The sequence below is a fragment of the Mandrillus leucophaeus genome, unplaced genomic scaffold (assembly GCF_000951045.1).
Source record: "Mandrillus leucophaeus isolate KB7577 unplaced genomic scaffold, Mleu.le_1.0 Scaffold113, whole genome shotgun sequence".
Taxonomy (NCBI): domain Eukaryota; kingdom Metazoa; phylum Chordata; class Mammalia; order Primates; family Cercopithecidae; genus Mandrillus; species Mandrillus leucophaeus.
This window is the reverse complement of record NW_012099543.1, coordinates 4,170,214-4,196,354: the sequence shown is the minus strand read 5'-3', so window position 1 is coordinate 4,196,354 and position 26,141 is coordinate 4,170,214. Positions and strand designations below refer to the sequence as shown.

Sequence of the window (26,141 nt, the reverse complement as noted above, 5' to 3'; positions counted from 1 at the left end):
ACGGCAGCCAAGACTCCTCTAAGCTCAAAACAGACCTTAACATAAGTGCAATAATGTCATCATTCAAATGAGACACAGTGCTTGACTAGCACAAGAAAAAGGAGTAGTGTCCACTGGCTAAGCACAAAAGAAGCTCACAGATTCTGAGTAAGATTTGCTGGGAGAAAACAGTTTGGCACGTGCATAGAAGAAGAAAACCATATTTAGAAATCTTCAACAACATAATATGTAGGTGAGCTTCCTAGAAGGGTCCCAATTCCTCAAAATAAGTATTAACATTAAAGTGCAGCTGCTCTACTTTCTGTTCCATTGTTTTTACAGAAACAATCAGCGATTTATTTTTCAGATTTAATAAAACCTAGTCAGGCTTTTGGAAATGTAAATTTTTATAGCTAAGATAAATAAATGGTAATACACTAGAAAACATTCAAGAAAACAGATTCATTGCTCCCTTCTTTTTCATCAAAATTACAGATCCATTTAAATATTTTACTTTTTAAATTTCAAATACAAACTACAAGACAAAATGAATATTGTTACTCAAGCAAGACCTAAATCTGAATGAAACTATTCAAAACTATTTTAATAAAATACTTTCTAATAATATAGATAAATCTATTTTTAGAATACTTCCTTGAATAATTACATAAACCTCAACATTGAGCTTACTTTTATATTTATTACCAACTTTACTGTATAATAGACATGGTATAAGAGTAAAATATATGTAGTTCAAAATTTATTCTTAATTTAGCATTTATAAAACCTTTTCCAAATTAAGCCCATCCAATGCAGAATCTATTATAAATGCATTTCCTAGCATCCTCAGAAAGAAAATTTTATATCACATATTTATAAATTTTTCTACTGTATTTAAGGATGGTCCAACTTATTTTATTAATAATAGTTTATTTTTAATATTCATTGCAACTTAAATCATTAGAGAATATATGGCTTTCAGAAGACAAGACATTAAATCAAAATGAGAATACTAAATGAGTGTGGTAGGTTTTATGAAGCACTTTCAAGCCTGTCTAAATTAATAAAATACTAAGTGAATTAATACTACAAAAGAAACTTTTATCACTGATAATATAAAATATTAATGTGAATACTTAACAGGTCAAGACTTTTACATTAATCAAAGACACATTATAATAATAGTTAGAATGAACATTCTCCAATCAGTAAAGTTTTCATGTGAGGTAATTTCTCCCATTTTTTCCCTGATAAGCATAACAGAATGTTTCTCTCCTTGAATTCCTGAGGAACAAAAAGTAATCTGTTCTTCTTGAGATAGGGTGGTATTAACTGCTTCTCTGAACAGAACATTTGGTATAATACGTTTCCTTAAGAGTTTTGTCAAGTAAGCAGTTAGTTAGGAGGGGTGAATTCTCACAGATAGTCTGGCTTCTTGTGCCTCATGGCTGGATAGCCCAGTGAATCTTGGGTGTTTTATGTGTTTGGAGGCTGGGGGTAGCAGGTTAACAGCTAGGCTTTCAATAACAAATAATTTGACATTTTAAAAACTCACAATTTTTAAGCTTCCAAATTTGAATCAGAATTCAGTTAGTGTTATTAAAAATAAATCCTTCACTAAAAAAGTTTCCCCCTTTTTCCTTCTTTTTTAGTTGTAAAAGTTTTCTCCTGCCTTCTCATCTTACACTAAAAGTTGCAAGACTTAAATGGAATCTTCAAAACCAGATCTATAACATCATGAGAGAAACATGTCCACTGGCTAAGCACAACAGAAATGTACACAGTCTGTATTGCTGAATAAAGGTCAGGAAGAGTCTATACTTGACCTTGGTTAAAGACCAAATACAAAGCTCACCAGTCACCCGCTCACCCTCAGGAGTGATTGGGCCGTGGTTACAATCTACAGAGAATTCAAAGGAAGTTGGTTCCCCTTCCCACTGTAGCATGATTTCTGGCATCTTTTGCCTTTGGTGCAGAGTTCAAAAGTACTCAAGATGAATCCAGGGCCAGTAACACATTTACGAAATATTAGTCATGTGAGAATCTGGAGTCAAATAACTCCTTGAAAGTGGTTTAGCGATTCCCTGCAATAGTAATGGAAAGACTACATGAAGGTAGCAAGGAAAGAAGTCAGGCTCTCACTCACCATTCACCTGGAGTTGAGGCGTCCCAAGCAGAGGAACCACAACAGAAAGGAAAAAACAACTTGCCTTCAGCACCAGATACAGACAGACTCACTGACTTCAAGGAAAAGCCCAACAGAAAGAACCAATACTGACTCAAAGATGGTAACCAGAGTGTGAGAAAAGACATGGGGTTATGCTGTATAGCAAATAACAAAGGTTAGGATGAGTTGCCCTGGGCATGGCTGTAGGGTTGAGGGAAAAGAAGAAGGAGCAAGGCGGCAGAAATCAAGCATTAGCATTGAACAATGCCTAGGTTGCCTGATAAATGAAATCGGGAAGCCAAAGGCATTTTTTATACTAGAACAAATCAACCCTAAAGAACAAAGAGAGGAAGAGAAGTTCAATGTATGCCCCCACTTGTTGGGTTATGAGACAATAACTGGCAGGTTGCTGTGACACAGTTATGGGCCTAAAGCCCAGTAAGGCAGATAGATTCAGACCCTGGTAGTGGTGCCCAGACAAATAGTGACAAAGTGTTTTTCATTTCAATTAGAAGATAGAATACAAAATTGTGGTGTCAAAAGGAATCTTACAGATCACTGGTCTAACACTCTAATTTTTCAAAGAAAAGTAAAGTAAAGCTCAAGAAGAAATGACTGGCTATGGTTTAACAAAGCTACTTACTAGCAAAACTATTTACAGTACTCATGATTTTGGCCTAGTGCTTTTAGGGAAATTATTGTAGCTAAGCAGGGGAAAGGCATTTCAGTGCTGACTGCATTTACATCTTTCCTTTCTACATTCAATAAATATCCATTGAATAAGTACCAGGAAATAGGATAGATCCTGGTATATTTCCTGGGAAACTGCAGAAGATATGTGTAGTAGTGACAGCAAGCTTGACAAAAGACAAAATATTGAGATTAGTCAACTAAAATTCTAAAACACGAAGTACCCGTTACAAGATTAGGAGGAATTTTTGGTATTAAAATTGGAACAGTGTGTACAAATATCAGATACCAAAAGAATCATTGGCTAACGAAAACAAAAGAGGGTGAACGACAGAAAAGGGGACGTGAGTTATTTACTCAAGTTTTTGGAACTGTTGCAATACAGAACAAAACATGGGTTGATCAAGGCTCTGCAGCTTGCAAATAGTCCTCCGTGGGTCACTCTTTCTCTATCTGAACAAGAATTAGGGGGAAAAGAAAAGAAATGTACATTCTCTGCAAAAACTGTTTCTTAGAAGTCAGAAAAAGTTGACAGTTTTCATTTATCGCAAGAGAACATTTATTCTTATGATAAGGTTTTCTGGAGGCAAAACATTTAGTAAGCACACAGATCCAGCTATTTCAGGATGCCTAGATTTAAATGAGTTTGAGAAAAGGTATGAGTGACAATTTGGGAAACAGAAAAATAAAAGCAGCTTCCACAAAGAGTAAAACTAACTTTTAAAAAATGAGGGTCATCAGGGTTTTTGTTAAAATGTTTACAGGCAAACTCAAAAATCTTTTCCATTTTTAAACTTCTGCTTGGATATAGTCATATTCATGCAAAGTATCATTCATAAAGATATGGTGAATATATCAAACAAAAATCTAGTAATTTTAAAGAACTATAGGAGCCAGAGAGAGAGAATACTTACATTCTGTTAGTAGGAGTATAAAATGTAATAAGTTCTATGGAAATCCACGTGGCATTATCTTGTGGAATTTCAGGTTTGGCGTACCCTATCACCTAACAGTTCAGCTCCTGAACATATATCCTGAAGAAATAATATGTACATAAAGAGGGCATATACAGGACTCAACAACTTTTCCTCTGCTGCTTTATTTCTAATGACAAAAAGAAAAAAGAAAAGGAAAGAAAAGAAAAGAAAAAAGAAAAGAAAAGAAAGACAGCTTAAATAGCCATTAAAAGAAAGTAAATAAATTGCGGTATTTTCATACAATAAAAGATTATACATATATGATGATAAATGAATTACAAAGACAAGCAGGAATGAGTCATAAATATGATGTTGAGCAGGAAAAATAGTTGTTGCAGAAGAAAACATGTAGTATTATTTATATAAAATTTAAAAACAAGCAAAATTTAATGTAGGGAGTACATAAGTATGAGAAAAATGACAAAGAAAAACACAGAAGTAATAAACTCAACATTAAGGATTATGGTGAGGGGGTAAAGAGAGGCAATGGAATCTGGGTGGGGCACACGGTGGGCTACAAAGAAACTGGTAATGTTCTATTCTCAAACTAGTGGTAGGTTCTCAGTTATTCGTGTTAATGCTATTCTTTGTACGTTACCTACATAGTATAAGTATTTTTGTGTAGGGTAGCAAAAAGAAATTATCATAGTTTAGATTCATCCTGATTCTAAAGATATGACTGCAGAATTATAAACACAGATAATGGTAGAGAAGGTAGCATAATAGGGTGCTGACTATAGCCACAAACTTATTTCTCAAGTTAATAAATTTTTTTGTTTAAAGGCACATATTCAGCTTGCACACCATAGGGACATACAGAGAGTCTAATTCACCATTTCTAATATCTAATTCAGTATTGTGACATTATACCTGTTATCATTGTGAAACTCAGTTTTCTAATATGTTTTATTAGAAGGTATAAAGGGGTCATTAATATCCATGCACAATAAATATTCTTGTATCTATAGCATTTTCTGTATATACAAACATTCTTGTATATATAGCATTCTTACTTTTAAAAAGTTCTCAGAAATAACATTATATTTACTTAACAAACTATTTTAAAGGTATTTTTAAGTATTCGCAAGTAGCAAGTACCTAGCATGTACTCAGGACTCCGTAAAATTATCTCTTAATTCACATCACTCTTTGAGGTGAATATTTCCAGCGTTAGTTTACACATGTGGAAATTGAGATTCAGCACTGTGAAGTAGACTGCCCAACGTTTAAAAGCTAGCATAGTTGGGATTCAAATGATATCCAACTCTGATACCCAAATGTGAAAACCACGCATCTACTAGGTAGGACTGTCTAAAACTAGAACAGCGAAAATAAATTTCTAATGCAAAAAACAAAACAAAACAAAACAAAACAAAAAACCCAGACTTGTTCTATTTCAGCTTACTATTTCAGTTTATGTTATTTAGAATGCATCCCTGAATCATGTTCTAATGGTCTGTATCAATTTTATGTCATAGTACTTCTTTATTACTTCATATAATCACAATTTACACTTAAACGTTATAAATTCTAAAACTGGCAGCGGATCCCAATTATGTTTATGGAAAGTCTCAACTTGGCTGTACTTCTTTTCATAACTGGAATTTCTCTAAGACTGGAAGTAAAGTTAGCTGTTGGTAGGCTGAAACTTAGCACTTTCATTTCATTACCCCCCACTGTCAGGGATTCACTCACAGGGAAGCAAAAAGGCTTGCCAAGCCCCACAGAAATTACTCACTTCCACTCTCTTTTTCCTCATCTCTCTTCCAAATGTACTTCAAAACCTAATTTTAAACTCATGCAGGAAATCTGATTAATATCACTTGGCTTTCTCTACTCCATTAACCCTAGGACCCGTCAGCACACATAAAACACAATTTGTTTATATGATTATTTGTCAGCTTTTTAATTTGTCATTGTTGTTTTCATTTGCATGTTTGTCTAGCCTGCAAGAACCACTGACAAGAGTTTACAAATTTATTTCTTCTGTCCTGTGTCCTAACAAATTCTTCTTCCTCAAAAGGACCACCGACTATGCTGCGTGAACAGTAGTCACTTAACAAATGCTGAAAGACTTACTACAGTGGAACAATTCACCTCTGGTATTTCTCAATATCCCAGTGAATCCTCCACATCTATAACATGCTGGAGATGATACCAGGTACTGCTAGAGGCTTGGGGTCTTCCTGAGGGTGCCTGGGACAAGAAAAACACAGAGAGAGACCAGAGACAGTCAGGAGAAACACAGAGAGAGGAAACATGGAAATAAACAGAGGACAGAAATAAAGAGCTGAGAGGAGCAAAAGAGTCAGAAGTTAACGGAGAGATTAAGCAGCCAGAGAAATCAGACAGGAGGAAGTTGGCAATCTGAACTTGGGTTTTGGTTTTGAAACCACATTTTTGGTACTATTTACTCATGTAATATGTGCCCTCATGTTACTAAATCTGTGATACAGTCAACCATTTTGAAGTTATTGCCATGGTTTTTCTGAGCTTGTAACTTTACCCATTAAAATTCATCTTCACAGGGTTTCATCTTTGGAGATACATCTACACATACAATCCTCCAAACAACCCAGCTGTAAATAAGGAAGTATTTTTTCCAGTTTAGAAAATGAAGGTCAGAGAGGTAATGTGACTTGCCCAAGACACAAGCAAATAAATGATAATCGAGGCCCCCAAATTTTCTGATTCCAAAATCCACTGCTTTTTCTGATATCCTATGTAGTCCCTAGTAGAATATTATAGAAATCCAAACTGGTTTTGTAAAATAAAATTCAAATAAACATAATTAAGGACAAAATTTTTCTATTTTATGGGACATTAAATTACTCAGGCTACTCATTAGGGTATTTTTAAGATATACCAGAAAAAAATAAATCTGAATAAAAATATCGGAATGATAAAAAATTTAGAACAGAAATGAAATTAAGTGAACAGTCACTTGACAAAAATTTTTTAAAAGGGCTAGAGTTAGTTTATTTGCTTCTACAACTTCGTAATTTCAGTCTTAATGATTCAACACATTTCAGCTGACTGGAAAGATAAAGCAATGTTCTGCATTTCAATGAATTCTTAGAGCTAAGTACTAGTAAAGAACTGGTGCTCAAAACTACTTGTTCTCTCTTACAATGTCTCACCTAAAGTCTACACTGCAATCCAATTTCAGGGTACTTCATAGGGTAGAAATTATGAAATGTATTGCTCTTTGTATGCATGAGTATTTTCTTTTGAGGGGCACTTACACTCTTCTAAATAATCACGCCCTTTTAGTAACATTCAATTGAATTGCCAGAAAAGCTCCTTTGATAAAAGTATAAGCAGGTTATTGGATTTTACAGCAAAATAAGGCAATAAGAACACAAAGAAATTTCTATTCAACTGTGTATCAATATATTTTCCATCATGTTCAGCATTTTTTAAACCAGAAATTTTCAAATAAGGCCTAAAGTACAGTACTGTTCTGCCCTCTAGTGACTGGCTAGGTTTTGTGAGCTACATGCAATTTTTTTTAAATGCTTTTTGCACAATACTTACAATTAAAAAAAAAAATTACATGATGGCTTCTTTTTCATCATTTAAGAAGTGAACAAAAAGTACTGGTCAACTTTTAGGATATGAGTGGTATGAACACAATGCAGGAAAGATACTAAAGTTGAATAATTTCTTTTCCTCAGGCCACCCAAGTATTGCAAACCAGAAAAAAGTCTTAATATAAACTGTTCCAATACTTAAATCTTCATGCAATTTATTTGGAAAAGCCAAATAATTCCGTTACAAATTTCTTTATTAAAAACCTTATAAATTTCTTAACTTATAAATTCCAAATTAGTCAATTATATTATTTCAGAGTCTGAGATATCAAGATGAATGATACTATATATATCACACACAGATGAACAATTTTCTACTAATTATAAAAGAGCAAAAATGCTTAATACAAAGCTATACTGAACATAATTTACCGTTAATTGCTCAAGTGGTACTTGAGGATTTTCCTGAACCTCAGTGTCGTCATTAGAAAACTCACTATCACTTCACTGATATGTGTGGAAACATTAATCAAGGATGCCAGTTAAGACAGAGCTATTACATAGAGATTCACCCTACTACTTCAACGAAGGGAATCTGTCATATTATGCATCCCTCTTAATTTCTCCTGCCATAAACCTCTTGCTAGGAACTGATGCGTTGCTAGAACAGCATTTCTACTCTCACTAAACCCAGGGTACCACTTCTGTGTCTACACACTTACATTAAAAATAAACAGTGCATTCATGCACACGAATGTAAAAGGACACCCAAACATGTGAGGATAATCTACAGACAGTGTGGTGGTGTGGTTAGGAGCACAAACCCTGCAGCCAGACAGCCTGAGTTTGAATTCCAGCTTTGCCACTTACTAGCAGCGTAACCTTGGGCAGATAATTTCACCTCTCTGTTCTTTCAGTTTCCTCATCTAAAAAATGAGAAGAAAAAGAGGCACCTACCAGTAGTAATAGGTTATATCTTGATAGGTATTTGGGTTACGCAGGTATATGCATTTCCCAAAATTCAGAAAATGTATTTTTAAGATATGTGCATGCAACTGAATGTAGACTTACATCAAAAAAATTATACATAAATATTGAACTTGTTAATATAGATATTACACAATATAAATGCTGAAACATTTAGAGAGGTGTAGTGACATCTATATTTTCAGATGCCTCAAAAATTAAGTTGGATTGATGAGAGATAGAGAGATGGACAGATGATAGATATGTAATAAAATAAATATAATAAAATGTTAATGGCCAAATCTAGGTGGCCAGTATGAGAGTTTCACAATAAAATGTTGGGGGAAAATATGCCTACCTCTCATCAGACTGATGTGAAGATTAAATATATATATAATAGTATTAAATATAAAGAAGAATGACTGACTTAATAATGGCATCTGGCAATATGTTTATTTAAACAAATGAAAAGTAGTGATCTATTCTTTCCAAGTTGGTAGAAAAGGGAGGAAGGTAATAAGGCACTGAGTTTCCAAACTGGGGTCAGTAGTTGCCATTAAAGGTGTTACAGGTCAAATTTCAGACACATCATAAAACTGCATAGACTATATAAAGAATATAGTCTTTGAAAGTAACAATGAGCTGGATTTGAATCTCAGGTCTGTTTTTAACAAGTCAAGAAGCTCAGACAAGCTATTTATATGCTCTGAGACTCTGTTCTCTCTTGTATGAGATAGGAATAATGATACCTACATTTAAGGCTCACTGTGAAGACAAGGAAGAAAAATACACACACAAACACACACACACACACACACACACACACACACACACGGAAATGAGCACACAAAAGACAAATAACAGCTGTAGTTTTTAATTATTATAATCATCATTACTACCTAGGGAAAGTCATTTATCTTTACCCCCATTCTCTGAAGATGAAAACCAAAGTGGCTATGCATCTGGTTCTTAGACCGGAAACAGCAAATGCAGTTGGCCCAAATACTCTGAAGGGCTTTCTAAAGGATCTTTATTAAAAGAGTAGGCCTTATTTTAAGTTTCACTAAGTGTGAAAGAAGAGCTGACAATGACAGGAAATTCATTATTCATTTCTCTGTAATGCCAATTATAATAAATATAAGACTTACGAGTAAGGCATTTGAAAGTGTGTTTGCTGATGGCATTTTAAAGAAAATCACTTCAGTGCATTTGAGGAAATGATATTAATACCTGGATGAGCTTTGATTTAAAATAGTCTAAGGTAACATATTTAAAGAATATTACAACTACATTTACAGAAGATGAGTTTTATGCTCTGAGGGAGAGGATTTGAAAATCATTATGGATTACTCAAATGAAGACAGTGACTCAACACATAGTTTCAGCTAAAAAGAAAATCAAGAACTTGGCACTCAAAGAAGGAATATTGGAAAGATTACACAACATGGCTACTTCATTGACTGCTGTATAAAAACTGCTTTCTCCAAAGGTTATTCACCCCTGGATTACTTAACTCAAGGAACTTTTTTCAGGCATTTAGATATCCCTAAATTTTCAATACTGTCAATCTTGAAAGTCTTCCGCATCTTGCACAGCACTATTCTGCTTTTCCCACCACAGATCTGATAGAATTTCTTTCCTTTAGACTTCCCTTAACAAAGAATGGATATTTTCAACAGTTCCACTTTAGGCATATTATCTTTCACCAATTTTCAAAGTTTCAGCTCTTACCTCACTCTTCTATTAAACCTGTCTTCAGCCTGAATCTCTACCAAACCTCATCTCAAATTTATAACTACATCCTAAATATAATGCCATGGATATCCTCTGTGTTTCGAATCCAATCCATCCCAAACTTCACCTCCCCCTCCCACAAATCAGTAATACTAGCAGCTCCTTACTTCTGATGGCAATATTAGCACTCTTGTGAACATCCACAATTAAATTAAAAACCTATCTTTGACTTTCTTTTAAATACCCTCCATTTGCTCCTTCCCTCTCTGTCCCTCTACATCCCCAAAACAAGTTCAGTCTATTGTCAAGTTCTATAGATTAATGGTTTCTAAATTGGTTCAGGTGATAGATACTTAGAATTCATATTCAAGAAACACAGTGAAAGCTAAATTTACAATAACTAAACACACAAAACAGAGGCTAAATAGTAGTAGGAATCAAGTGTTTTAGAAAATTGTCATTGAAGGAATCCTTAAAACTGAGTATCCATTAACTTTTGCCCTGTGAATGGGAAAGACTAGTTCTGTAACTTGGAATACTTCAATCTAAAATATTTCAAGATCCAGAGTATAACCTTCTTAATGTCTCTCATTATAGCCCCATTTACACCTGTCAACACACTACCAGAAGAATGAATGTTTTCTTACCTATGATAATACTAAAGCCCCCTGAACCAGTCTTTCCAATGTCTACCTTTTTCCCTTCTGTTCCATCTCATTTATATCAATCGTTCAAAAGTTTTCAGTGGCCCATCTGCCTTTTGAGGGGCGGGGGGGAAGGAAACTCACCTTAGCATTCAAGACCCTCTTTACATCTCTGCTTTCACACCAAAGTTTCCCACTGTAACTTTATATATATCCCATCCCACTGGCCCAAGTAGTCTATTCACCCTTCCACACTTCTGTTATTTCCTCCTCTTTGTGAAGTCTTCCCTGATATCCTTAAGTGGGATTTAAGGTCTTCCTCAGAACTAGAAGTTTATTTGTGTATCTCCCTCTTTTGTGCCTGGACTTTGCCTTATATTACCACATTCTGATCCTGGCAGTGTGTAACGCACTGCCTTGCACGCGATAATTAGTAAGTACTTGTTAGCTATACAGAAGAATAGAAAATACATTATTTATCTTTAAAGAAAACATTTTTCCAGTGAGATTACTACAGGTAGCTCAGGTTCTAAAAAGAAACAGAACAGAGCAGGAGAAAGATTAAAGAGGGATAATGATCCAGAGCAAAAACTCTCACAAGCAGTCTGGAAAGGTTTCGATTTCTCAATATATAGTAATAATTTTAAAAGTATACAATTAAGGTCTATAAAATCCATGGTGGTTATGGTTTGGATGTTTACATACTCAACAAGGAAAAGGCAAAATTGCTATAAAAAAAAACCACAAACACCTAACACATATACACTAAATAAGAAGCAGCTTTTAGAAGGAACCAAGGTATTTCATAGAGGGTACTAAAATACCTTGAAAACAAGTTCAGATATATTAATTATTGAGAGATATTCAAAATTAATACAAAATAGCTATTGATACATGGGACAGAGACCAAATTGTATTGATTTTTATGCTTATGTGCATGAAAATTATTAGAAAATAAATACTTTCACAGAACATTTCTGAAGATAGAGAAAAAATTTTTTTCTCTTGGACCAATTAATTATGAAATATTAAACCACTAACTTGAAATAAAGGAAAATTTTGCATCTCTTTTGAAGTTTATGAATTAAATAACAGAATAAGGTCATGCTTGAATGAACTATTTAAATTTTTTAAATATTTATATAATTATCAGTGTGTAATATTTTTAAAAAATAGCACTCAGCAGGACATGGTGGCTCACGTCTGTAATCCCAGCACTTTGGAATCTAAGGAAGGAGGATCACTGAGGTAGGAGGATCACTTGCAGCCAAGACCAGGCTGGGCAACATAGTAAGTAAGAACCCAACTCTACAAAAAATAAATTTAAGGAAACTTAGCCAGGTGTGGTGGCACACGCCTGGAGTCCTGCCTATTTGGGAGGTTAAGGCAGGACGATCACTTGAGCCTGGTAGTTCAAGGCTGTAGTGAGCTCTGATGAAACTACTGCACTCCAGCATGGGCAACAGAACGAGCCCTTATCTCTAAAAAAAAAAATAATAATTATCATACTTTAAATTCCCATACTTAGTGAATTCTCATTAAGAATCGTACTATATCTCCTTGTTTTGTTCAAATAATTATAGTCTTTGAAAAAAATCATCTAGACTATATAAATTTGTTCTTATGCTTAAAAAATTTACATGGTTTGGGCTGATAATCTTGTTAATACTAATAGCAGGTAGCAATAATATTCTTAACTATAATCCACTGAATGACAAATGACTTATTTCCTAGTATTTTCATATGTTTGGGCTTTACTAAAATTGCAAAATTGCAGGAGGTACAATTCAAATAAAATCAAACTTCTATCACTTACAATTGTACAGAAAATATTTTAAGAAATCCAACAATAAGAGTAAATGTTAATTTATTCTTTCCTAATGAAATCATCAGGAAAGCAAGTCCATCTTGTATTCAATAAAGATTTTCCCAACATAGTAAAAATGTACAGTTTGAAGCCGGACCATTTCTCTTGTTGTGAATGGAGATAGTAATAAACATGAAATTAAATTTCAAGGAGCAGTTAAGAAGCAAAAAAAGTTATAGATCATTTTTTTACTTACTGTCCATTTTAAGAACACATTTCCTTAATAGTCCCTGCCATATGCTGGGTTGACATTATACCCTCTAGTACTTTTAATCCTCTAACAACTTTACATGGCAGGTATTTGCCCCATTTCACAGAAAGCTAAGTAACTTTACCACATCCCAGTTACGGTAAACAGCCAAGTTAGTGTAGTCTTGGGTCTATCTGACTCCACAGCCCATGTTTCTAAGAGACCACTCTACAGTTAAAAACAATCAAACAAACAAAAAAACAAAAACAAAACAACCACTTTTTTTTAAGTGATCCATTTAGATCTGTCTCCCATAAGGAAACTCTTAAGTTTCTGCCTATCCATATTAATATCTGGGAATCAATAGTGAGCATTTTGCAGCTGACAATCTAGAGGTAGGAATCAAGATCTTTGTAAGTATTCAAAAGTAAAAGTTCTAAAATATTTTTTCATGGCGCATAATAAACTCCAATGTATAAAATATTTTATTATAGCAGAAAGCCGGTAAAAAAAAAAATCTATAATTTTGCTGATTAGGGAAAAACTCATAAAAAGAGACATGATTGAAACACTTCTACTATCAATAAGATATAATAGCCTTATTAGAAAGATGTATCTTTTGTTCTCTAAAAAGTGAAACTCTAGGTGAATAATAAAGATAGGCAACTCCCAGCATTTTAACAGGAACTAAACCTTCAAAACTGAAAACTTTATGATTTATTTAAATGTTCACTTCACCAAATGAATTGAAAGATGATCTGTATGCTTCTGTCCTTCCAAATGGCCTGATAAAATGATTGTTATAAAAAGAGGTTTGGTATTTAAGGGGATTGACAATAGCTGCTGACTTCAAATTTTTCTTTATTGACTTTTATAATACACCCATTTAATGATTTGGTAACTCTAACAACGCTGAAAACATAGTGGTATTCAAAAACTCTATTGAAGGCACGGACGGAGTTTCATGTCCATCCAGGTGCTGCCTTCACGGACAGGAGGGTATATGCTACTCTGCACGTGGATACACTTCACATTTGATAGGTTTTACTTTTCTCTTATTTGGCAATTCTTCAGTATAACTATTGTGACACAATGTATTAGGACAGTGCTCACCACATAAACAATAGGTAGCTAAGCCCTCTTTAGAAGCCAGTTCCCCCACATCTGGCTGGCTGTCTCAGAAACCTGTGCACTCTAAGTGCCTATGGTAATGTTTAATATCCTAAAACGGAGCATTTCCGCCATAAGGAGACACTTGGTAATAAAGTGCTTTATAGTAAATGTTAAGAACACTGAAATAATTAGATAACTCATCTGTTTTATATGAACAGTAATATAGCCACAGTAGAGGCAGAACAACTGCAAATTAAGCAGGTTATACAAGATAATGCAAAACAAACACAATATTCTTGTCTATCAACGTCACAGATCAATTTGAATACAGCAATATCCTACAAATACCTCCCAGAAAAAAACACTCAAATGTTGACTTTAGTCAACCTTTCTGGTACACATTAACTGAAGCCAGGTATCACACTGCATCTCTTAAAGCCCAACATGAACCAAAGTGCCTGCCCTAAATCTCACAACCTTCACATGTACTCTACTCACAGGGTCGCTGATGAAGGGTTGGAAAAAAAGAAAGAAGGCAGGTAAGGAGACGGGGCAATAATTAAATATATCTATCAGACTTAGGCTGAGCAGAAGTTGCTGGCATTATTTCAAATACAGAATCTTTTTTTTTCTGTTTACCAAAATCTTAAGTATATGCCATTTCCCTGTTTGCACTCTCAACGGATTCACAAAGTAAAAGAATATTGCGTTACAAAATGTGAATTGGCTTGATACAGTAAACAGAAACAGGTATAACCCAAAAGAGTAATTATCTTCTTCAACTTAATTTTCAAATACATTCCCAGTATTCCTAGATAACAATAAATACACATGGAAGTCAATTTTTACAATGATGTACTTCCTCCATTATATAAATCACTTGAATTTTCAAGTTCTTAGGCTTAATTCCTTCACTTGTAAGAACCTTATTTTAATGGATGGTGACTTCAAAGTGGAAGAAACAGGAATTCAGTAATTTCAAACGTCTCCCTCCTCAAAAGTATCAAAGATATTTTTAGAATCTTAGAAGATTGTAACAAACCAGGTATCTTGTTTATAGACTAAATCACGTAGGAAGTATTTTTTAAAACACTTTTACTTCATTCTGTGGTAAAGAAAAACAAAAACCTATGTTACAGATGAAATAGTGTTCCGTTCCAAGTTCATATTTTGAAGCCCCAGTACCCAATGTGATGGGACAGGGCCTATAAAGAGGAAATAAAAGTTAAGCAAGGTCATATGGATGGGGCCCTGATCCCAAAGAACTGGTGTACTTACGAGAAGAGGAAGAGACACTAGAGCTCACGGCCTACACAGAGGAAAGGCCATGTAAGGACACAGCAAGAAGGCAGCCCCTTCTGGTGGTATAAGCCAGGAAGAGAGACCTCACTAGAAACTGACTTTTCCAGCATCTTAGTCACTGACTTCTAGCCTCCAGAGCTTTCAACTTAAAATAAATGTCTGTTGTTTAAACCACCCAGTCTGACACTTTTTAAAAATGTGTTACAGCAACACACGCAAACTAATACAACCTCTAAAGATGAAGAGTTTATATTTTTTGAGGTGGTTTTACTCCACCAATAATCCAGGTGAATAAGCAACTAATAGTTACAAAGATACTCCATTTATAAAGAGAAGAGCCTGGAACAATTTGAAGACTAATTCAGGCCCCAAAAAATCATTTTTATATACATGTGTGATTTTAAAATTAAATAGTCATTTTAGAAAAAGCATAAGGTTTTGAATCATAAAAGATATTACTATGTTATACTTGATTCTGAAAGTACAAGGGGACAATGTCAATAGAGAAGTTCTTTGAGGCAGTGGTCCCCAAGTTTTTTAAGAACCAGGGACCGGTTTCATGGAAGACAATTTTTCCATGAATGGTAGGGGTCGTCGGGGGGATGGTTTGGGCAAGAAACTGTTCCACCTCAGATCATCAGGCATTAGATTCTCATAAGGAACATGCAACCTAGATCCTTCATATATGCAGTTCACAGTAGGGTTCAGACTCCTATGAGAATCTAATGCTGCTGCTGATTTGACAGGAGGCAGAGCTTAGGTGGTGCTCAGCTCCTGCTGTGCAACCCGGTTCCTAACAGGCCATGGACCAGTACCAGTTAGAGGCCCAGGAAGTTGGGGACCCCTGCTTTAAGGAGTCTAAATTAGTTAAACCTTCATACTGGAGAACAGTACCATAAACATCTTAAAATAGAAATGCTATTTCTTCTGAAACCAAACAGTATTTGCTCTATATGAGGAAAAAAATTTCAGTAGTACCATTTTCTGTTCTTGTACCTTGCCTCAAGATTATATAAAATTTGACACTTTTTGCAACTTAATGCTGACCTTATTAATATGCAGAGTAAAAGCCATAAAGTATATGAGCTTTTGGCCATCACTCTGTCCTTGGGACTTCTAAATTCTTAGTGACAAGAAGTTAATTATTAGATCATGGGGTAACTAATATTTCTACAGGATTCACCCTTTCTCTCAGCAGTAAGGATAAAGCCACTTCCAATTTCCGGTAGAAGTAAAGAAGAATGCGTAAGTTCTTATGCATTCAGGACAATTTTTTTAAAAAACCCTTGGCAGGTGTGTGGACATAAGTGTTTATAAACAAACACATTTTAGATATGCACTGTTGGATGTCTATCAGAGAGGTATGGTACAGGGTATCAAGATTCTTGAACTTTGATCACATCTTTCTTTTACAAACTACTACTTCTTGAGTGCTCCTATGTGCCAGGGACACTTTTCAGGCAATTAACTCAATTATCTCATTTAATTCTCACAATGCTACAAGGTAGAGATCATTATCCCTATACTACAGTGAGAAAACAACATTTCAGAGAGGTCAAATATAATCACCCAAATGTTTTCAATTAAAAAGTGCCAAAACTAGGATATCTCTGAATCCAAAATCCATGTTTTGCTGTATGTCTTGCCTTCTAACTGTGTGTGTGTGTATATGTGTATATATCTATATCTATATCTATATATATCTAGATATATATATTTTAAGATACAGATGTTGATATGGTTTGGCTCTGTGTCCCAACCCAAATCTCACCTTGAATTGTACTAATCCCCATGTCATGGGATGGACTCGGTGGGAGGTAACTGAATCATGCGGGTGGGTTTTCTTCCATGCCATTCTTGTAATAGTGAGTAAGTCTCAAGAGATCAGATGGTTTTATAAAGGGGAGTCCCCCTGCATATGCTCTCCTGCCTGCTGCCATGTAAGACGTGCCTGTGCTCTTCCTTCGCCTTCTGCCATGATTGTGAGGCCTCCCAACCATGTGAAACGGTGAGTCCATTAAACCTCTTTCCTTTATAAATTACCCAGTCTTGGGTATGTTTTTATTAGCAGCATAAGAACAGACTAATACAGATGTCTAAGCATATTCCTTACTTCCAATCTTAAGGAACTATAAACTATCACAAAGCATTGTTTATATACTACTGGATGTTTAAACCAATCATCTTAATCCACACAAGTTTGATAATAATGTTTTTTGATATCTGTGAGATGAATAAAACCACCATTGGCTGAGGCGTTCTATGTGCTAACAATTTTCTAGAAGATTTAAGAGATAATAATAATGCAAAAGTCACTGTATAGTAAATGTGACCTCAGGTACAGTATCTTAGAAAACTCCAGATGCAATTGTTAAGTTCCCTATGGTGTCTGCATTCTTCATCACTACAATGATTCTTGAAATTGAACTTAAGTAGACAAAGGCATTTGGCTACTGTTATATCCAGTACGATTAATATATTACTACTGGAAAAAGCAAAGTACCCATTTCCTCATTCTCATCCTATATCAAATTAGATAATATCTGTCAAAGTTCTGTAACCTATTATATATAGGTAAAAGAATTATTTTAAGTATCATATTTCCTTTCTCTAATTCTGTATGCAAATTACAGAGGGTCCAGTTTGCAGTAAGTTTTATTCATTTTAAAATTACCTATAAAAGAATAATGTAAGTCTATTATACACATTAGAAACTTTTCCTAAGTTTTAGGAAAAGTTGTAAGGTTCAAAACATCAAGAAACTCTTGGATTGTATCCCTAAAACTTGTCACTGACAGCATTCCACGTGACAACAAAAAGATTCACGGTCAAATAATTTGACATGTTAAATAGATTAATTTACTGAAGAACTTCCTGGAATCTTTAATACATTATGTGCACTCTGTCTCTTAAAAAGCAGTAGATGGTATTTTGCAGATATAATAGTTAAAATATGTACTGTTTCTCCCTATCAGTCTTTCCCTATCCCCTCTTACAAGGTCACTCTCTCACATGATGCAGGTTTCACTCTGTGACATGCTCTAGCCAATTAAACATGAGAGTTAATGACATGTGCCACTTCCAAGCACCCTTGTTAAGAGTCATAGTTCCATCACTTTTCTCTTTCCTCTTTCCTCTGCAAGACGTGTACGTGCCAGAAAGACTGTTCCTTCAGCTTTGGTTCAGGAATGAAGAGGACACAGAGCAGAGTGGCAGGAGACTAATCAGGGACATGAACATAAATGAGAAATAAATGTTTATTGCCATAAACCACTAAGATTTGGAGGCTCTTCTGATATTGAAATGTAATTGACTAAGTTGACTGATCTGTTTCCCAGATTTATTGAACCCTGGCATCCTTTTGCCAAGTAACATCTACTAGGATTTGTTTCCTCAATTACTCCTGGTTTTGTATGGCATCTTTTCTATTTCTCAGTTAATACTGTATTTAAGGCAAACATATAGGTCAGCTAGAAAGTATGCAGTGTTAGCCATCTGCAATTAAGCTTCCATTTTAAATTTTATCATTAGTGTGAATTTCTGTCAATTTCTGCTTATAGTCAATAAAACATTCTATTGCAATAATCTGACTAACATTCAGAAATCGTTGGCTCAGATGGCTACTTAGTGAAATCTGCCATAGTAATCTTGGTTAATTACTTAGTTTTTCTGAATAGGTCAGATAAAGGGTCTGGACTTTGCTTTCTGTATATGTATTCATATTTAGCAAATTCAGAATACTGCTACCAATTCCATTTTCTTTAAACCTCACCATACTCAACTCTCTTTTAGATTAGCAAATGAGAACATACTTAAAATTTCAGTATCAATTTTTGAAAATTCCATAGTCTATACTGCTGACTCAATAAAACCATAATTAACTGTATTCTGGCTGGCATTCTTAAATTCAGAATTTCTATTAATATTTGTAACAAATGTGCCTTGAAGGATAGCACAGTGAAGAAGAAAAACAATAATTAAATTCCAATCTTCTCACTGGCATTAAAGTTCTGTTGTTGTTTAAATCCCCTATTATAAATATACATTCAAGTAAATCATATACATTTTACTATGTGTACAATCCTAGACAATGACTTTTAGGAGACTGGTTCAGAGGCCTTATATTTATGCTGACATCACAGAAGCAACATTCAGTGATATAGTTACCAAAAGGGAAAGGTAGACACATAATCTAGACAGATGTAATGAGCTACAAAATATACTTTAAAACAGAAAAGGTTTTGGATTAATCTTAATTAAAAAGTTAAAGAATAAGTTCCTTTCCTGAAAACTATAACTAAACAATGTTTACTATATTTGCTCATTTTAATTCACAACAGTTTCCTCAGTCTTATATATCATCAGTTCACCATAAAGTATTCAGATACCAGTAAAGCAATTCCACATCTGATTCCCAGATTGGGGAAACTCTATGCATTTAAGTAATTATTATTAAAACTAATTTTAAAATATTATTGCCATACATTAAAGTTAAAAACTTTTTCCCCTAAAACAACAGCTTTGAAAATCACTAACATACAAAGGGACAGTTACAGTATCTGCAAGTTTCAGAATTTTATATAATTTGGCACATGTATATATTTTAAAATCTCAACTTTTTCCTTCATTATGTGGTTTTCATATTTAAAATGGTTTCAAGATGCAGCTACACCCACATCTATTATTTTTAACAGGTAAGAAAAACTCCATAATGCTTCGATACTGATTCATTTTTCAATTAAAGCCAACAGGAGTACAAAAAGCAGCTTTTGGGGGAATAGATCAATGTAATACCTATTTAGGTATATAACCTCTAAGTATCTAGGACTTTAGAAAACTGACTTTCACCAATAACGCAGTACTGTGGAGAAACGAATCAGAGATTTTGAAACGGCTAGTTTTAAAATTTTCATGATTTTAAAAGAAAATTTAACTTACTTGATAACGGAGATTAATAAAAGTCACACTTTAAAAAATAATAAAATTGACAAGAAAAAAAATATCCAATTATCACACTTCCTTGATCAAGATGGATGATGGGGAAAAGTTGAGACGAGCTCTGACAGCACATAGTTCTTGACTGCCTCACTGCTTCCAGGTAAGTTAGTAATATGGACCTTCACAACAGCTCTTACCAGTCAAGTCAAGACTTTCCATTGTGATTTCAGTGGAACATCAGAACTTTCAGCTTCTGTGATGCAGCGGGATTCTGTGAAGGATTCATAAAAAAGTAGTTAAAATGGTGAGCCAGGAAGGTCTTTCAAATAAAGCTGACATTCATTCTCTTTAGCAAAATAATCTCCAAATAAAATGAATTACCAGCCAAACAATCAACATGAGGCAAATCTCCTACGCCAATGCTGGTTAGAGAAAGTGGCCTAAAGTGTTTACTGTCAATTTTAACAAAAAGACGGTCATTAAAATTATTCAATGGAAATTCTGAGATTAAGGTTACACATACTAAGAATTAATCATGGGCAGTAACTTCTTGGCTTTTTGGCTATAATTAAGTGTAGAATTACAGGCAAATCCCCTGGAAAAACGTAGGGTTAAATTGACACCCTGACTAAATCCAAGTTATTTTAAATGACTGGCCCCACTCAACTAGATAAACTGTGATTCAGATATTAATATTTAAGATTTACCTTTTAAATAATTTAAAGTTAATAGGGCAAGATAGTAAAAACGAACAAACAAGAAAGCAGCCCGGGGTGAGGGGTCCAAATAGAAAATAATTTTTATTTTTTAAGGATAAAGGATGAAGTAAATATAAGATCAAAATCAGTGAAATGGTGTACATGTAAACTAAATGGAATTTTATTTTAATAACACTGCAAATATATATCCCTAAACCATATCATTTCTAAGAATTCAAAAGTTATCATTTATGTTTCTTTGTAAGACAGATTTAGGTTGCTTCAGTGGTGAAACTAAATCCACACTCAACTAAAAGAAACAATTCCCTGCTCTAGGCAGATTATGACAATATATTTCTTCTCAATCTGTAAGCTACATACTGTGGAAACTGAATATCATAAGAAACCCTCCAAATTTTATCTGGCTATTACAAATGGCCACATGAGTAGCCTCAGAAAAGCAGTTGCAGCATAGTCTGGTCTGCATTTAAATCACTAGTATTTCAGAGAGTGTTCTGATTTGATGGAAATGAGTGGTGATGTGAGATATCAGAAAGGCAGGTGGGCCAGCAGGGGCAAATGCCCTAAGTATGAGCACAGCCCTACAGAACGGTGACTTGAACGTGCCCTGAGACCAACGCCTGGGCAGATTTTCATCTGAGCCACCTGGTACCTGTCTGTGTTCTCTGGGTCCCACTTTGGCTTACTTTTAACCTCCAATCACCCCCACAGGGCCTTGGCTTCCTGAGTCCCGGTGATTAGCTCCACTGCCTCATTAGGAACTTGTCTTTCCCTTTTCAAGGCTTCTGCTTCCCACCCATGACACTGCACACTCCCTTCCCAGTCCTAGCCAGCACTGATCTGGCACAGCCCAGGATTCCCTCTGAGAAACTTCATAATGGCAGGCGGGACAGCCATGTATTATATATTATTTGTCCCTTACAAACAGGGCATCTGACTTGGCATCTGAAAAACCTATCTTACAGATGTGGCCTAAACCACCACTGAAACATGCTGAAGCAACTGGCTTTTTGGCACAGCTCTCACACTCCCCCTTGAGGTGCTGTTTTAAAAAGCTTTTTATTCTAAAAAAAAGGTGAGGTGCCACCTGTTACAATGAGGCAGATTCCCAATTAGCGTTAATGTCCAGCATAACATTCAAAGGCACGTCATTGCAAAATCCCCTAGCATGCCAAATCTGTGTTTTGCACCCTGATGTCACTACTACCTAGTCAGTGCAGAAGGGACTCTGAGGTAACCATGCTGCCCACTTACACAGAAGAATATTTAATCCCCATGAATGACTGCTTTTCTGATATTTTCATCAATTCTCTGGGTAATAGATTAAGCTTTAACTAACTCATTTTCATACATACCCCTAATTCAATCAAGCTCAATAAAAGTCATTCTGGACTGCAATTATTTGCTAAGGAACAATTACATTCAAATGAAAAAAAAATTGCTGGGCATGATACCATGCATGGTACAGACGCCTCTCCATTTATGCAGTAAAAACAACAACAAAAATAGCCAAACTGCTGGAAAAGGAAATAAGGATTGTTTTTCCGCATCCTTCGGAAGACAGAATACTCATGCTTTTATACCTTAAAAATGGGGGAGGCAGGGGATGAAAAAGCAAATTTTTAAATTATTGCTTTCAACTACATTTATGCTTTCAAAGAGGCTGTATTTCTAATCTAAGAGCCAGCATGACTTCTGAGACTCAAAGCAAGTACAGGTCACAAACTAGGAGTTCTAATACCCACTCTTCCACAAAACCATCCACTGACTTCCTCCATTTCCTCAGTAGGTACTGTATTCCAATTTCCACTTTATAATGCAAGTTTTCTTAAAAGATTTTTCCTACTATAAAACTACTTCTCCACCTTTATGTGAATACAATTCTTATCTTCTGATCAACTCACTATTTTATATACTACATGTTGATAAAATGAACTTAATCACCAAGCTTTTACTTCCATGTAATATAATGTAGTCGTGCTTGTAGTCAAAAAATTCTTGATTTAATTAAAGCCTTCCCTGTCCTGGACGTGCATAACCCTTTCCCACTCCATATATTCTGTTATTCCCAACAGTGGCCTCAGACACATTATGCAATTTATAGTACTGAAAATGATGTTGTTATACCAACCGTTATGCAATTTTGGCCAATGAATTCCATGCCTCAGGTCACTGTTGTCCACTACAGGCTAAAGGCCTAGAAATGATAAACTGACAGTCTGATCTCTAGTTAAATCATTTGCTGAAATAAAATATCTTCATATAAAGATAACTGCAGGAACATATATACACTCACATACACACACATATAAAATAAAAGTGACAACATAAACTATGAATAAAGACAAAACTTTTGTTAAAATCACCCATCTGTCTTTTACAGTTGAAGCTTAAACCACAGCTGTTTCACAGGCATTTCTGGCCAGACACCAGTCTTTAACTGAAATTACAATGTCAGCTACACTGAGAATGGAAATCTCTCTGAAAAAAAAATGCAAATCTGAATTACCTCTTTGTCACCTTCCCACCTCTACCTTGGCATTTCCTCATTACTCCCAGAGCCTTTCAGTTGAAAAACATTAAATATAAACAGGTCTTAAGAGTTCCCTAGATAATTTGGCAGTAAACCAAAGGAACTACTAAGTAATTATAGATTTGTCCGTTTGTTTGGATTCTCCAAAAACAGTATCAGAAAACACTAGGTAGCAGGGACAGAAGACTACAGCATTCATTGTTTCAGATGGGCCCTTTATAATAGCAGACGAAAGATTTGCAAATCCTCTCCCCTCCAGTACTCAATATTGAACCAAGTATAAACTTATTTTTAAAAATGACCAGCAAGGTGTGGTGGCTCACACCTATAATCCCAGCATTTTGGAAGGCCCAGGCAGGTAGATCACTTGAGCTCAGGAGTTCAAAACCAGCCCGGGCATCATGGTGAAATCCCATTTCTACTAAAAATACAGAAATTAGCTGGGCATGATGGTGTGGGCCTATAGTTCCAGCTACTCAGAAGACGGAGGCAGGAGAATCGCTTAAACCCGGGAGGTGGACGTAGCAGTGAGCTGAGATAGGGCCACTGCACTCCAACCTGGGCATCAGTCCCGAAAAAACAAAAAAACAAAACAAAAAAAACAAAAAAAACAACAAAAAAAAGAAAAATTACCTACCACCTACCTATATGCCAACAGAATAGCAAGGCAAATGATGTAGGCTTTTACTATTTGGGAAATTACTAACCGACTATGCATTAACACTGCAAAAACTATTATAACAGAGTGGGCGCGCTGGCTCACGCCTGTTAATCCCAGCACTTCGGGAGGTCGAGGCAGGTGATCACCTGAGGTCAGGAGTTTAAGACCAGCCTGGCCAACATGGCGAAACCTTGTCTCTACTAAAAACACAAAAACTAGTTGGGCAAGGTGTTGGGTGCCTATAATCCCAAATACTTCGGAGGCTGAGGCAGTGGAATCACTTGAACCCGGGAGACGGAGGTTGTAATGAGTCAAGATTGCACTACTGCACACCAGCCTGGGCAACAGAGCAAGACTCCATCTTACAAAACAACAACAACCACCAAACAGCTATTATAAAAGAGTTACTCCTTTCTTAAAGCTGATGAGATATAGTTGGGTGATCACATACACAAACACACAAAGTTAAATATTAATAGCATAATATGTAATAAATGTCAAAATGGTAAGCAAAGAAATTTTTTAAAGTTAGAATATTCCAGGGGATGTCTACACAGGAGATGAATAAAACTGGAGCCTGTAGAACCAACGGCAATTGGGAATACAGACAGACAGGATGGAGGAGAGTGTTAAAGGCCTAGGATGAGCAAAGTTTCAATATTAAAGCAAGCATGACTTGCTGGAAGGGATAGGAGGCATATGCAGCAGATCTAGTTGAAGTACAGGGTTCACATGAGAAAGTAGGACATGAAATGTGGGCAAATGAGAAAGCAATGTGATTTGCTCTTTTTTCTCTCCATAGTTTCCTAAATAGCAGACTAATGTTAGCAGCATGGTGGTATACTAAGCATACTGGCCTTAGGTTTACTATCCTGCAATTGTGGACCAATTCCTGAGCCTCTCTGAGCCTCTATTCCTCATCAGCAAAATTGGGATAACAATCCCTACATCTCTAATGGTTGCCTTCAGAATTATCAGAAGATATTATAAATTCACAGCATTTGGTATACAAGAGGTGCTCAATAAATGTCAGTAATCTCATTAGAGATAAAACTAAGGGGTAGAAAAGCATTTAATAAAGTTACATTGTGAACACACTTAAGTTTGCCTTGACTATTCTCAGCATTTGGATGCTGAATGAATTGCTACTTCTCAAGTGTTATTTCACCATAGATTTTATTTTAATTTAGATGGCTTTCATATATATTTAATTCTGACAGTCTCACTTTTAATCCTATCAATTTCAATGTATATTAGCTGATTTAATAATACAAATATCTTATTATAATGAGCACTTGCCTTAAGATTTTTGCTGCAAGGGCCATGGTGGAACCATGAATGTCTGCAGTTTCCATAAGTGGAGATGTAAAATGAGTAGGCATTAGTCCAGTCAGATGCCTCTTTTAAACATGAATTGTATCAACGAGACCTTCTCAGGGATGGGACATCACACATTTAAGGCAAAAAGAGTTTCATTTCCAGGAAGGGTATAAAAACATGTTTGCCAGCAGCTACATCAGGAATAACGACAGGGAAGCTCCAGGATCTTTGGGAAGATCATAAGCTCTATCAAGCCACTGAGAACTAAGCTGGAGAATAAACAGTGAAGATAACCCCAGCCCCATAGGATACCCCTCAGAGATTGGGTTAGCTGAAGAAAACCTTGACTTACACTCTTTAGGCACCAGTCGGCACCTTCAGGAAGGGGTTCTGCAAATGAAACCCACCGGAGAAACCTTAAGACCACCTTGTCTGTTGAGGCAAGAAAGTGTTTCCTTGGCTGCTTTCACGTCAGCAATAATTTGGCAATAATTTGCAATATATAAAAAAATCACATTCTTAATAAAAAAAATTTAGTCCAAAGTCATTTGATAAAAAGGGAAGTCATTAATTATCGGTTTACATAATTTTAAATGGAAAATATTCAGTTCCAAGAAGCAAAGGACACTGATCTCTTATTTTCCCTTATTAATATATTAAATAATTTCATTTAACAGCATATTTGGATCAAAAATTATAATATATTCCTTTGCTTTTTTGAGACAGGGTCTCGCTCTGTCGCCCAGGCTGGAGTGCAATGGTGCAATCTCGGCTCACTGCAACCTCTGCCTGCTGGGCTCAGGTGATC

General features: G+C 35.3%; 1 protein-coding gene across 4 annotated transcripts in view; it reads right to left on the bottom strand.

Annotated features, from left to right (window-relative positions):
* The window catches only part of BBX (bobby sox homolog (Drosophila)), a 282,596-nt gene that overhangs the window by 138,697 nt on the left and 117,758 nt on the right, over positions 1 to 26,141 (bottom strand). For 3 of the 4 annotated variants that reach the window (XM_011995361.1, XM_011995374.1, XM_011995367.1), the window contains exon 3: positions 20,298 to 20,371. The exons of the other annotated variant lie outside the window; for it this stretch is intronic. The gene's annotated coding sequence lies outside the window, so the exon portion shown is untranslated. The remainder of the gene's footprint in view (positions 1 to 20,297; positions 20,372 to 26,141) is intronic. 4 annotated transcript variants of the gene reach the window in all.